This window comes from Rattus norvegicus, chromosome 2 (genome assembly GCF_021556685.1).
Source record: "Rattus norvegicus strain SHRSP/BbbUtx chromosome 2, alternate assembly SHRSP_T2T, whole genome shotgun sequence".
Classification (NCBI taxonomy): domain Eukaryota; kingdom Metazoa; phylum Chordata; class Mammalia; order Rodentia; family Muridae; genus Rattus; species Rattus norvegicus.
This window is the reverse complement of record NC_141535.1, coordinates 142,945,179-142,957,873: the sequence shown is the minus strand read 5'-3', so window position 1 is coordinate 142,957,873 and position 12,695 is coordinate 142,945,179. Positions and strand designations below refer to the sequence as shown.

General features: G+C 39.8%; 1 long non-coding RNA gene across 1 annotated transcript in view; it reads left to right on the top strand.

Annotated features, from left to right (window-relative positions):
- Positions 1 to 10,987: 10,987 nt before the first annotated feature.
- LOC147996262 (uncharacterized) overlaps positions 10,988 to 12,695 on the top strand; it is a 30,584-nt gene continuing 28,876 nt past the window's right edge. The window contains exon 1 of the long non-coding RNA XR_015674728.1: positions 10,988 to 11,326. This is a non-coding gene — a long non-coding RNA (uncharacterized LOC147996262). The remainder of the gene's footprint in view (positions 11,327 to 12,695) is intronic.

Genomic DNA, 12,695 nt, shown 5'->3' with positions numbered 1-12,695 from the left:
AATGGATTGATCTGCATTCTTCTACATACTGACCTCCAGTTGAACCAGCACCATTTGCTGAAAATGCTATCTTTCTTCCATTAGATGGCTTTAGCTCCTTTGTCAAAGATCAAGTGACCATAGGTGTGTGGGTTCATTTCTGGATCTTCAATTCTGTTCCACTGCTCTATCTGTCTGTCTCTGTACCAATACCATACAGTTTTTATGACTATTGCTCTGTAATACTGCCTGAGGTCAGGGATAGTGATTCCCCCAGAAGTTCTTTTATTGTTGAGTATAGTTTTTGCTATGCTAGGTTTTTTGTTATTCCAAATGAATTTGCAAATTGCTCTTTCTATCTCTATAAAGAATTGAGTAGGAATTCTGATTATGATTGCATTGAATCTGTAGATTGCTTTTGGCAAAATGGCCATCTTTACTATATTAATCCTACCAATCCATGAGCATGGGAGATCTTTCCATCTTCTGAGCTCTTCTTCAATTTCTTTCTTCAGAGACTTCAAGTTCTTGTCATACAGATCGTTCACTCACTTAATTAAAGTCACACCAAGATATTTTATATTATTTGGGACATTGTGAAGGGTGTCATTTCCCTAATTTCTTTCTCAGCCTGTTTATCCTTTGAGTAGAGGAAGGCTACTGATTGGTTTGAGTTAATTCTATACCCAGACACTTTGCTGAAGTTGTTTATCAGATTAAGTAGTTCTCTGGTGGAACTTTTGGGGTCACTTAAGTACACTATCATGTCATCTGCAAATAGTGATATTTTGACTTCTTCCCTTCCAATATGTATCCCTTTGATCTCCTTTTGTTGTCTGATTGCTCTGGCTAGAACTTCGAGAACTATATTGAATAAGTAGGGAAAGAGTGGGCAGTCTTGTGTAGTCCCTGATTTTAGTGGTATTGCTTCAAGTTTCTCTCCATTTAGTTTGATGTTAGCTACTGGTTTGTTGTATATTGCTTTTACTATGTTTAGATATGGTCCTTGAATTCCTGATCTTTCCAGGACTTTTATCATGAAGGGGTGTTGAATTTTGTCAAATGTTTTCTCAGCATCTAATGAAAAGATCATGTGTTTTTTGCTTTTTTTAAATTTTGTTTATATAGTGGATTACGTTGATGCATTTCCATATATTAAATCATCCCTGCATCCCTGGGATGACGCCTACTTGATCATGATCGATGATCATTTTGATGTGTTCTTGGATTCGGTTTGCAAGAATTTTATTGAGTATTTTTGCGTCGATATTCATAAGGGAAATTGGTCTGAAGTTCTCTTTCTTTGTTGGGTCTTTGTGTGGTTTAGGTATAAGAGTAATTGTGGCTTCATAGAAGGAATTCGGTAGTGCTCCATCTGTTTCAATTTTGTGGAATAGTTTGGATAATATTGGTATGAGGTCTTCTATGAAGGTCTGATAGAATTCTGCACTAAACCCGTCTGGACCTGGGCTCTTTTTGGTTGGGAGACCTTTAATGACTGCTTCTATTTCTTAGGAGTTATGGAATTGTTTAGATGGTTTATTTGTTCCTGATTTAACTTTGGTACCTGGTATCTGTCTAGAAAATTGTCCATTTCATCCAGATTTTCAAGTTTTGTTGAATATAGGCTTTTGTACTAGGATCTGATGAATTTTTTTAATTTCCTCAGATTCTGTTGTTATGTATCCCCTTTTATTTCTGATTTTGTTAATTTTGATACATTCTTTGTGCCCTCTGGTTAGTCTGGCAAAGGGTTTGATCTATCTTGTTGATTTTCTTAAAGAGCTAGCTCCTGGTTTTGTTGATTCTTTGTATAGTCCTTTTTGTTTCTACTTGGTTGATTTCAGCCATGAGTTTGATTATTTCCTGCCTTCTATTCCTCTTGGATTTATTTATTTCTTTTTGTTCTAGAGCTTTTAGGTGTGCTGTCAAGCTGCTGACATAGTTCTCTCCTGTTTCTTTTTGCAGACACTCAGAGCTATGAGTTTTCTTCTTAGTACCACTTTTGTTGCGTCCCATAAGTTTGGGTATGTTGTACCTTCATTTTCATTAAATTCTAAAAAGTCTTTAATTTCTTTCTTTATTTCTTCCTTGACCAAGAAGTCATTGAGTAGAGCATTGTTCAACTTCCATGTATATGTGGGCTTTCTGTCATTATTGTTGTTATTGAAGCCTTAGTTCGTGGTGATCTGATAGGATGCATGGGATTATTTCTATCTTCCTGTATCTGTTGAGGCCTGTTTTGTGACTGATTATGTTGTTATGGATTTTGGAGAAGGTACCATGAGGTGCTGAGAAGAAGATATATCCTTTTGTTTTAGTATGGAGTGTTCTATAAATATCTGTTAAATCCATTTGGTTTGTAATTTCTGTTAGTTTCTCTATGTCTCTGTTTAATTTCTGTTTCCATGATCTGTCCATTGATGGGAGTGGGGTGTTGAAATCTCCATTACCATTTTATTTTTATAATTTTACAACAACAGATGGCGCGCCAAGGTGATGGGCAAGAATCCACTAGTAATCCTGAGAGTTGAGAGAAAGTTTTTATTTTCTAAGTAAGAGGAGGCCGGCGCCATGTTAAGTCATGTGATATCTTAAGCTGGGGAATTCAAACAAAGAAAGGGGAAGCCACTGGGGCTGGCAGGCTGTAGGTCCCCTGCTGTGTGATAAGTAATGGCAGATCAGAGAGTCAAAGATTAAAAGCTGCTTTTTAAAGAAAGTTGTTTAGAAAATCTTTCAGGATACTCATATTCTTTTTAACCTGGGCTCCACGGGAATTTTGGGTTGAAATCCTAGTTAGACAAGCTATTTCTTAATTACAGGTATTATTAAAAGGTGATTGAGTTCGTTTTTTAGAAAGAAGAGAGTAAAGAGATTACCTGAATCAGGTGGGGATTTTCATCCACGGTTCAGAACTTAGATAGGGAAAAATTAGTCACTAACTCCAAGTAGAGAGTTGTGATGAAATGTCTGTAACACCAAGGAGAGTGAATGCAGGCATATATTTAAGAAGTTATTAAGGTTAAAGAAAAATCTGTGGCTCCAGGTAGAGAGCTTAACAGATGGATATATTTTGGGTTAAATTCCCGAGTTTTAAGTTGTTTATTGGTATTAGAATTGATAGAAAATGTCTGTAACACCAAGGAGAGTGAATGCATATATTTTAGAAGTTATTAAGGTTAAAGAAAAATCTGTGGCTCCGGGTAGAGAGCTTAACAGATTGAGATATTTTGGGCTAAAGTCCTGGTTTGATGTGTTGCTTATTGATACTGCAATTGATAAAAGGTATTTGGTTTGTTTTATGAATTACACCGCTAAAGGCCATATGGCTCGTTGATGCTGGCTAGCGAGGGTTTGTGGTTACTTTTGATATATACCACAACAGGAAGCTCGAATTCTCTTAACGTGGGCTCCACGGGAACTTTGGGATAATGTCCCGATATCACAGAGTACAAAGGCTATCAGGCTCATTGTTTAGCTTACTTCCTTTTTCAAAAAATTGTTTAATATTCATGATGGGTGTGACTTTGAGTTTTATGATTATATTATTACTCTGGGAGAGAGTGCAAGATACAAGCTTTTCTGGTTTCAGACTAAGGAACACAGTATTTTGGGAGAAAGATTTTGTCTTTGTGCTTTTAAAAAGTGTGATTAGGCTCTGGAAACCTCACAGAATCATACTGATCAGATTTGATAGAGGTAGACCGCCTGAAAAATTTATTTAGGAGAATCAAACAAAAAGATATCTTGATTCTAAACTTTTTCTTGAGAGTTGTATTTTACAGAGCGTGCCTACCTACTTGGAATCCTGGTCTCAAGGACTTTCAGCTGGGTCCAGTCAGGACACATCAGCTACAGCATTTGCTTCATTCTTCCTACCCCCTACCCCCAAGGATATCTCAACGCCCATGTACAGCTTGAAGAAGTTAGGGAGGAGTCGTCACCCCAATTCCCTGGACTTTGGGGGGCTGAAAGTGGTTATTCTAAAATTGTTTTTATGAGGTACTTAAAATTGGTTGTAATTTAACAGGGAGGAATTAGCTAGATTGAATTGTACAGTCATAATCTCATTTGGTAACTAAGCTGAAATTATATCTTTGCTTTGGTATAGAATTTATTTGTCAAAAGAGTTTAAAAGTACAAGGTTTAGAGCCAGTCCTTCTATTGTTGTTACAAACTTCTGAGTTGATTACACCTGTGAGTTAAGATTCAAATAGCAAAGTCATGGCTCTGATTTTTTGAGAGAACTTTCAAGATTTTATTAAGATATAAAGACAACAGAACAGATTGTCTTATATAGATAGGTGGTTTTCAAAAACGTCAGAAATCCACAAAATTTGAGATTTAAAGTTATTTATCTTTTGTTGAGACATATCTGCTCCTAACAGTTACCCTTTGGTGGACTTAATGAAGATTGTGAACATCTCTACCTCCAGGTGAGGCAATACTTTGTGACTAGGCAGCCACTGGACAAAACTGCCTGTTTCATCTGCAGACCAATACTGTCCGGAAAAGGACAAATTATGCAGAATAGTTGACTGATAAACCCTGCCAAGACAGGGTGATCAGCCCTTCAAAATCTGCATTTCAAGAGTCTGTCAGTTGATTTTGGGCCAGAAGGCTGAAGACTTGTGCTCACATGTTGCTAACAGGGGACTGTGCTAGTGGAGATTTGTCTCTACAACCTCTCAGTTCTGGAAGCCATGTTAGGTTTCCTTTGTGTATAGATATTTGGTCATTCCCAGATTTCTGACGGGGTTGAAGACTGATTATAGTCTCATAGCCTATCAGGCTGTATAACTCTGAATATGTATATTTTATTGGATAGTTATCAGATAGTATACAAGCTAGCCAAGATATAATACAGATTTTAAGCCTTTCTTAAGCTGGAATGGATAACTAAATGTTCTGTTTAACTGATATAGTGTTGGACTGGGTGTTAGATATATTTTGTGCTCTTAATTACAAAATGATAGTGGTTGTGCTCAGCTTTTATTTGAGAGAAAAGTTTTTTTTTAATTAGACAAAAAGGTTGAAATGTTGTGGTTTGCCCTGAAGTTACTGTATTTTGATGCTAATTCCACTGCCCCAAGGACAGCTGCCTAGTCATGGACTCAGAACTCAGGTGACTTCACCAGAGCCACCTCTCCATTGAATTTGTAAAGTACTGGTGAGGGGCAGGTACAGGATAGAAGGAGGCCTGTCATTGGAGGAGAAGGAAGGATGGGTGGGAGAGAAGTTTGAAGGAAGAGGAGGAGACTAGGGGAGAGAGAGGGAGGAGTCGGGAGCGAGAGGGGGATTAGATTCAGAGAATAGGGTTAGAGAAGACAGTTGGCGACAGTTGAGCCAGTAGAACCTGAGCAGCGGGGGAAAGCATTGAACAGTTGATATAGTGGGCAGAGTGAGTAATGAAAAAAGTGGGAAAGGGACTGTTTAAGTACATGATGGGGAACTGAGAGAGGAGGAGACAGGAGATGGAGAGAGGGGAGAAGCCATGGCAGGTGATGTTAAGATTCTGTTCTGTGTATTTATAGGTTGTTATTAATGTTCTAAAGGGATAGATGGTACTGGGCTTTGTATGTTTAAGTGGGCAATTATATCTTACCAATTGGATCTAAGATTACTGTGTTGTGTGTTCTTTTATGTGAGGGTTTGAATGTAGGAAAGTGTGGGGCTGGGCTGTGTTTCTGCCAAGATATCTAGCAGATATCTTGGGGCACTGAGGTGTAGGACCTAGCGGGTAAAAGACCAACATTACTCTTTTATTTTTATATTTTTACAACAACAGTTATGGATTTTGGAGAAGATACCATGAGGTGCTGAGAAGATATATCCTTTTGTTTTAGTATGGAGTGTTCTATAAATATCTGTTAAATCCATTTGGTTTGTAATTTCTGTTAGTTTCTCTATGTCTCTGCTTAATTTCTGTTTCCATGATCTGTCCATTGATGGGAGTGGGGTTTTGAAATCTCCTACTATTATTGTGTGAGGTATAATGTGTGCTTTGAGCTTTAGTAAGGTTTCTTTTATGAATGTAGGTGCCCTTGCCTTTGGAGCATAGATATTTAGGATTGAGAGTTCATCTTGGTGGATTTTTCCTTTGATGAATATGAAGTGTCCTTCCTTATCTTTTTTGATGACTTTTGGTTAAAAGTCAATTTTATTTGATATTAGAATGGCAACTCCAGCTTGTTTCTTTGGGCCATTTGCTTGGAAAGTTATTTTCCAGCCATTTACCATGAGGTAGTGTCTGTCTTTGTCTCTGAGGTGTATTTCCTTTATACAGCAAATGCTGGGTCCTCTTTACATATCCAGTCTTTTTGTATATGTATTTTTATTGGGGAATTGAGTCCGTTGATATTGAGAGATATTAAGGAATAGTGATCATCAATTCCTGCTGTTTTCGTTGTTATAGGGGGAATTATATTTTTGTGTCTCTCTTTTGGTTTCATTGCAAGAAAATTATATTCTTGCTTTCTGTGTGGTGTAATTTCTCTCCTTGTGTATGAGTTTTCCATGTATTATCCTTTGTAGAGCTGGATTTGAAGAAAGATATTGTGTAAATTTGGCTTTGCCATGGAATATCTTGGTTTCTCCACCAATGTTAATTGAAAATTTTGCTGGATATAGTACACTGGACTTGCATTTGTGTTCTCTTAGAGTCTGTATGACATCTGTCCAGGATCTTCTGGCTTTCATGGTCTCTGGTGAGAAGTCTGGTGTAATTCTTACAGGTCTGCCTTCATATTTCACTTGACCTTTCCCCCTTACTGCTTTTAATATTCTTTCTTTGTTTTGTGCATTTGGTGTTTAACTATTATGTGATGGGAGGAATTTTTCTTCTGGTCCAATCTATTTGGAGTTCTGTAGGCTTCTTGTATGTTCATGGGCATCTCTTCCTTTAGGTTAGGAAAGTTTTCTTCTATAATTTTGTTGAAGATATTTACTGACCCTTTAATTTGGGAGTCTTTGCTCTCTTCTATACCTATTTTCCTTAGGTTTGATTTTCTCATTGTGTCCTGGATTTCCTGAATGTTTTGGGCTAGAATTTTTGGGTTTTACATTATCTTTGATGGTTGTGTTGATGTTTTCTATGGTATCTTCTGCCCCTGAGATTCTCTCTTCTATCTCTTTTATTCTGTTGGTGATGCTTGTATCAATGACTCCTTGTCTCTTCCTTAGGTTTTCTATCTCTAGGGTTGTCTCCCTTTGTGCTTTCTTTATTGTTTCTATTTCCACTTTTAAATCCCAGATGGTTTTGTTCAATTCCTTCACCTGTTTGGTTGCGTTTTCCTGCAATTCTTTCACAGATTTTTGTGTTTCCTCTTTAAGGGCTTCTATTTGTTTACTTGTTTTGCCCTGTAGTTCTTTAAGGGAGTTATTTACGTCTTTCTTAAAGTCCTCCATCATTATCATAAAATGTGATTTTAAATCTAAATCTTGCTTTTCCAGTGTGTTTGGATATCCAGTATTTTCTTTGGTGGGAGAACTGGGTTCTGATATTGATAAATGGTCTTGGTTTCTGTTGCTTAGGTTCCTGTGCTTGCCTCTTGCCATCGGGTTGTCTCTGGTGTTTGCTTGTCTTGCTGTCTCTGACTGTGGTTTGACCCTCCTGTAGGCCTCTGTGTCAGCACTCCTGTAGAACTGTTTTCCTGTTTTCATTCAGCCATTTCTGAGAACGGGTGCTCTGCTCTCAGGTGTGTAGGCGCTCCTGGTTATTGTCTTTCAACTCTAGGCATGGGCAGGAATCAGAAGGGTCCAGCCCCTGATTGCTCCTAGGTCCTTGTACCCAGGGGGCTCAGTTGGCACTAGGCGATTCCCTCTTGGGTCTGGAATGTGGGCAGAGGGTAGTCTCCTCTGATTTCTCAGGAGTGTCCACACTTCTGAGGGTCCAGCTCTCTCTCCCATGGGATTTGGGTGCAGGGAGCTGTTTGATTGACTCTGTTCAGTCTTGGGTGCAGACCAGAACCACAGGTAGCAGCAGCTGACTGTTCCTATGTTTCTGTGTCCAGAGGCACTGTGAAGTTTCCCCTTGGACCAGGGATGTGGGTAGAAGTGTGCAGAAGTGGCAGTCTATCCTGTGGTCTCAGGATGTCTGCACTTCTGGATGTTCAGCTCTCTTCCCCATGGGATTTGGGTGCAGGAGCTCTTGGTTCTTTATTGATCAATCAAAAACTAATTGGGGACAGGGACCTTCAGCGTCTGGACATTCCTGATTTGGGGGCCAAATCAAGATAAAGCATTAGAACTAATTCCCAGCAGAGTATTTGAATGTACCACTTGTATATCCTTTTGTACACTTTAAATAGGTCCTAAGTGTTTATAATAAATGAGATATCAGTAGCTGTTTAGGGAATAATGACAAATGGAGAAGTAGAATTCTGGAAATGAAGTAGAGGGCAAAAGGAGATACAAAACTAGAAGGAAAGAAACTCTGTGTGTGTGTATATGCATATACATGTTAGCTTAGCAGCATACCTTGGAATTATTTAGGCAGAAATGTTACCTCTATCCTTCTGAACAACACTCCTGAAAACATTCTTCTTGAAGTCAGATACCAGGACCATCTCAATGTGAACAAACAAACAAACAAACAAAAAACAAAAAACAAAACAAAACAAAACAAAAAACCCAAAAACGAGACAGGTTTATATATGTTACTTTTAGAATTCACTTAACTTTAGGGTGGAGGTCTCATTTTTTAATTCTCACAACTTATGAACCATAAACAGTGAAATCCTCCTTTTTGTTGTCTTGGTTAGCATGTGAGTAGATTTTCTATGTCTGGAAGATGAGAATTGTTGGCATTTATATACACTCATTTCCTTTTTTCTTTGAAAAAATTTTATTTATATGAGTACACTATAACTGATTTTTGACACACCAGAAAAGGGCATCAGATCCCATTACAGATGGTTGTGAGCCACCATGTGAGTTCTGGGAATTGCACTCAGGATCTCTAGAAGAGCAGTTAGTGCTCTGAACTACTGAGCCATCTCCCCAGTCCTACACTCATTTTCTTAAAACCTTTTTTCAGTCTCCTAGTTCTAACAGACTGAAGGTTGAGAATATGGCATTCTTTTATCTTTTTGTGTGTAGACGTGTGTGGCATTGCGCACATGTGCATGTCAGAGAACAATCTCAGGGGTTGGTCATTGCTTTCTACTTTGCGTGGTACAAGGTCTCCTGTTTGCTGTCTGGCGCAAGAGCTGCTGGGAACTCTCCTGTCTCTACCTTACATCTCACCCTGGGGATGGTGGGATTACACAGGTTCATTACTGCCCCCAACTTTCCTGGATTCTGGGGACAGAACTCAGGTCTTCATATTTACTCAGGGAGCCTTTTATTCACCATCTTAGTTACACCTTTATAGCAAAACACCATGATCAAGGCTAATGATTTTCTAAAGAAGCACTTAACTTGAGACTCATGATTCCATAGGATGATTGAGTCTATAACCATCCAGGTGGGGAGCATGGCAGCCAGCAAGCAAACATGGCTCTGGGGCAGTAGCTGAGAGCTTCCATCTGATCCACCAGTTCTAGGTTGTGGGCGGGGAATTGGGGTGGAGGGGGTTGAGATGGTTAACTGGGATCTCCAGTTACACGGATACAGGCTTTTAAAACCTCAAATCCTACTCCACAGCAACACATGTCCTCCAACAAGGCTGTGCTTCTTAATCCTTCCCAAACAGTTCCACCAACTGGGGACCGAGCATTCAAATACAGGAAGGAGCCTGTGAGGCCATTCTCATCCAAATCTCTATATCCAGTGAGCCATCTCTCCAGCTGCAGAAGTTGACATTTTAACTACAGCTTTGCTCTGGATAAATGACAAACCAAATTACAGATCATTTTATTACAACACAGACAGGAGACCTGATCTTTCTTCCCATCATTAGGATGAAGGGCTTCAGTCAAACATCTGGGTACAATGATGTGAGTTAATTTGTGGAGTTTGCAAAAATTAATAGCAATTAGCTCCTGATAGCCTAGGAAACAAACTCATCTATAAAATCATCCTGGAGTCAAGTAAGGGCTTCAGAGAAGCAAAATGAGAGTGCAGTTTTAATGAAAAAAAAAATCCAGGACACTTCATGCATGGTGCCCTGTAGAGAGTGGGTGTGTAAGTGTTAATGGAAGGGTTAGGTGGTCTAAATGAAAATGGGCCCTATATCTCATAGGGAGTGGCATTATTGGGAGTGTGGACTGATTGGAGTAGGTGTGGCCTTGGTGGAGGAAGTGTGTCACTGGAAGGGTGGGCTTTGAGGTGTCAGAAGCTGAAGGCAAGCCTAGTGGCTCATTCTTCTGCTGCCCGAAGATGCAGATGTAGAACTCTCAGCCACCTCTCCAGAAGCCATGCTGTTTTCCTTGCCTGCCGTTGGCACAGTGTCTCGTCACAGCAATAACATCCTAACTAATACAGAGGGCACACGTGGGCAATTTCCTTTAAAGTTGCCCTGGCTCCATTCCTGCAGCTAGTTAAAACACTCATTGCTGTGCAGTTGTTACTGTGTCTTAGCCAAGTTTGTTAACTTTTAGTTTCTTTATAAAATTAGTATAAGAAAGGGTGGACAATGAGAACACTGCAAAGACAAACAGCGTTGGCTTGTTTAAACACACGTGGCATGTGGTCACACACAACTCCCTTTCCTTTTGAGTATTCGTCCCCTTCTTCCCAGGACAGATATTTCTCACAGCATTTACCATTATCTAAGGATAGAAAACGTAACTTGGCTCCCAACTGTGGTGCCTTATTACTTGGCAGCATCATGAGTTAGAGATTTTTGTCCAGGTGTGAACCCTGAAACCTTTAATTTCTGATTGGTTTGGCTTTTTATCACTTCCATTCCTCGTTCTTTGAGGTTTTTGGAAAACATTTTTTTTCCCCATGGGAAGCTACTGAAGAAAAGTTTAATTCTCTAGGACGGTACCTTGGACGTAATTGCTATGTATTGCCACTAGAGGGCAGCAGATAGTTTTGTCTAGGTATGGTGACAGCTCTGGCTGCAAACAGAACAGGGCATCACAGAAAAGGAAAAGATGTGTGGCGCAGACATTTTGGAGGCCTTCTTTGCGTTTATCTGTGCATTCTTTGATGGAGAGATCTGTGGTTTTTAGTGCTAGTGAGGTTATTAAAGACAAAGAAAATAGGAAGGAATAAAGTTTTTATAAGAGCAGGTTCACAGCGTTGTTGATGGCTCTTCTGCTATAGACATCCTAAGTCTTTAGCATAGAATTAGAGTTCTTGGCTCCGCAGGAGGCTGAGGGATAGGAATTCCTCGTACTCAGCAAGCCAGAATGCTCTCACGTTTGAGAACGACTACATTTACTGAAGCCAGAAGTGGGTACGTTCGCTTGCTTACTTTTTAGTTTCTGACATATACAGCTATGGGTGTTCTGCATTACTGATTTTATTATAAAACATATATAAGCATAAGATTAAAAGCATAAACATGGGGTTGAAGTGTACGTGGTAACTTTCCGGACAGCACCTGGAGGACAGTGGAAAAACAGCTGCCAATTAATGCTACCCAAGTGACCATTCTGGTGTCGTGATTTTGTTTGTTCTAGCAGGAAGTAGGAGGCAGCATGAGTCTCTGGACGGGTTTTATTTTTGCTTCAACTACATCCTCAGGAATTCTCTTTTTATCTCTCCCTCTCTGCTTTTCTGCCATCTCACAATATTAACAGCTTTAAAGATTTACGTTTAGTTTATGTATATGGCTGTTTTGCCTACATGTGTGTCTATGCATTGTGTGCATGCTTGGTGTTCTCGGAGGCCAGGAGAAGGCATTAGATCCCCTGGAACTGGAGTCAGAAGTGGTTGAAAGCTACTATGTGGGTGCTAGGAATTAAATTAAGGTTGTCTGGAGGAGTAGTCAGAGCTCTTCGGCACTGAGTTATCTCTCTAGTCCCCCATTATTAACATTGGATGCTTGCAAATGTCATATTTACTGTATATGATCTTAAATGTCCCCCAAAGGTCCATGTATTAAGGGCTTTCTGTTTCTCCCGAGCAGGACAACTTATTCCATTAATATAACAGGGCTAATATCTCCTTTAATTATCACTTACTACATGCCTGACCCAAAGCTCAAAAGAAGTGGACATGCTGAGGAGTCCCCATTCTGGATGAAAAGAAGGAGAACATAACAGGTCTGAGGTCACCAAAGCTTCTACCACTATTCAAAAGAAATAGTGGGAAGCCAGGGCTTGTGTGATAGGAGTGAGATCACTGCAGGGACTGAACAAACTGTGGGAGGATAGCCAAAGGTATCGTGGGGAGAATTCAGGAATATGGAACGTCCACTGAAGAAGTCAGGCAGCGGGCACACCCAATCAAAAGTGAGAAGCCACGTGGGTCGCAAATGCCGAGACCATAAGCGGGCAGGAGAAGAAAGAATTTTAGGTGCTATGATGGTGTACATAGGGTGCCATGGGACCGTGTAGTGGAACTGGCAGCGGGTATAGAAACTGAGAAACCCTGGGTTAGCTTAAGTAACAACACAAAGGGCCGGCGAGATGGCTCGGCAGGTTAAGGTGCAAGCTACCAAGCCCGACTATCTGGGTTCCATCCACATGACATACAGAGAGAACTGGCTTCTCAGAGTTGTACTCTGATCTCTACACACGAACCTCCCTACATACACAATACCTGAAAGTAATTCTTAAAAAGAAACACCACATGTACACACATAAGGAAACTAAAAACCA